The 1865-nt window shown below is 34.0% G+C and overlaps 1 pseudogene; it reads left to right on the top strand.

Moving 5' to 3' along the window:
• Positions 1–415: 415 nt before the first annotated feature.
• Positions 416–927, top strand: LOC141493872 (thymosin beta-15A homolog; annotated as a pseudogene).
• The last annotated feature ends 938 nt before the right edge of the window (positions 928–1865 follow it).

Below are 1865 nucleotides of genomic sequence, written 5' to 3'. Positions count from 1 at the left end.
TCAAATCAAAACAATTGGAAAAATGTCAATTGATCATGATTATGTGGAGATAATAAAATAAAGATGACAATTTAGACGCAAATAAAATTACTTATTCAGTGCCATACCAATCAAGCTACCATACAACTATTTTATAGCTTGAAAAACAGTAACAAAATTCATCTGCAACAAGAAAATGTTAAGAATAACAAGGAGAGTGATGAAAAATAAAGTGTAAAGGAAGGTGACTTTGCTCTACCAGATCTAAAACTGTTTTATAAAGTGACATTCATTAAAACTGCCTGATTCCCTCCTCTGCGAATCCTGTCTAGTGCGAGCTGACTCTTCCAGAAGCTCCGAGGCGGTACAGCAGCGGCAGCAGCAGCAGCGGCAGTGGCGGCAGTGGGCGTGCTGGGCACGCAGCAAGCCAGCCAAAATGTGTGACAAACCTAACCTCTCCGAAGTGGAGAAATTTGACAAGAATAAGCTGAAAAGACCAACACAGATGAGAAAAACACTCTTCCTTCCCAGGAAACCATTGAACAGGAGAAGGAAAGCGCCAAGACTTCCTAGGGATGGGGCCTCCCTTCCCAGCAACAGAATCGAGAGCTTCCAGAGTATAATGTTTTGCCTTTGTCTGTTTGCTTTAGTTGTTCAGTATTTTAGGCTGCTTTCATCTCCTTACCCAGTGTTGCCCAGCCATGTCCATCATGTGCTTATCTGAAGAAAGAGCTGATTCACGAAAGGAAAATAAGAAAGCCGTTAACAATACTAAAAGGGTTAACAAAGAAAGTGGGTAAATGTGCAGGCCATTGATCATCACTTAGGCTTATGCCTCATTTCACTCCCCTCCTTTCCCCTCCCTGCCCCACTTCATTTTCTGTGCACTGCTTTATAGGGTGAATAAGTGTTTTTCTTGCCTTTACAATATTACATTTTCTTCTATACTTAATATAATATCTAATAGGAAATAAATGTAAAAATTGTGGTGGGAAAAATAACTGCCTGATATTACTTAAGAAATAGCATAATGCATCAATGGATTAGAATGGGTATTAAAGAAACAGTAGTAAATGACAACTGAAATCTACTATTTGAAAAAACAAAAGACATTAGTTTCTGGGAAAAGCACTCACTAGTTTACAAATATTGTTGGAAAAAAGTGGAAGATAGTAAAGCAAAAACCAAGTATAGAGTTACATCTCACGTGCTGTACAAATATAAGGGGAAAATGGGTACCAGAATTAGATATAAGGCACTATTCCTTAAATTAATTAACAGACCTCGAAATAATCCTAGTTTAATTTATTATATCAATTATTTGCATGCTTTCAAATTAATTAATCTCTTTCAGTATGTCTAATTAAATATTTAATTGGGAATCTTCAATTTCTTATTTTCCTGTTAATTTGGGCAGTTTTCATTTTTGTTAAAATTCAGTCATTTCACTCAGGTTATCAAATTTATGTCATACAGTACAGGAAAGCAGCTATGAATTATCTCTTTAATTTTTTCCTCATTGGTGGTTAATTTATCCTTTTCATTTTTGATACTGGTAATTTGGTTATTTTCTTTCTTTTACTAATTAGATTAACCAAAGGTTTCTGTATTTTATTGAATTTTTCATAATACAAATTCTTAGTTTTGTTTATGAGATCAATTGTTTTCTTGCTTTCAATTTTATTAATCTCTTTCTTGATTTTCATAATTTCTTATTTGGGAATTAGCTGGGGATTTTTAATTTGTTGTTTTTCTAGTTTTTTAGTTTCATACCCAATTCATTGACCTACTCTTTCTCTATTTATTCATATAGGAATTTAGAGATATAAAGTTAAGCCTCAAAATTGTCTTCATTGCATCCAATAAATTTTGGTATGATGTCTCAC

Source organism: Macrotis lagotis, chromosome 7, assembly GCF_037893015.1.
Source record: "Macrotis lagotis isolate mMagLag1 chromosome 7, bilby.v1.9.chrom.fasta, whole genome shotgun sequence".
Taxonomy (NCBI): Eukaryota; Metazoa; Chordata; class Mammalia; order Peramelemorphia; family Peramelidae; genus Macrotis; species Macrotis lagotis.
This window is presented reverse-complemented; position numbering and strand designations above follow the sequence as displayed.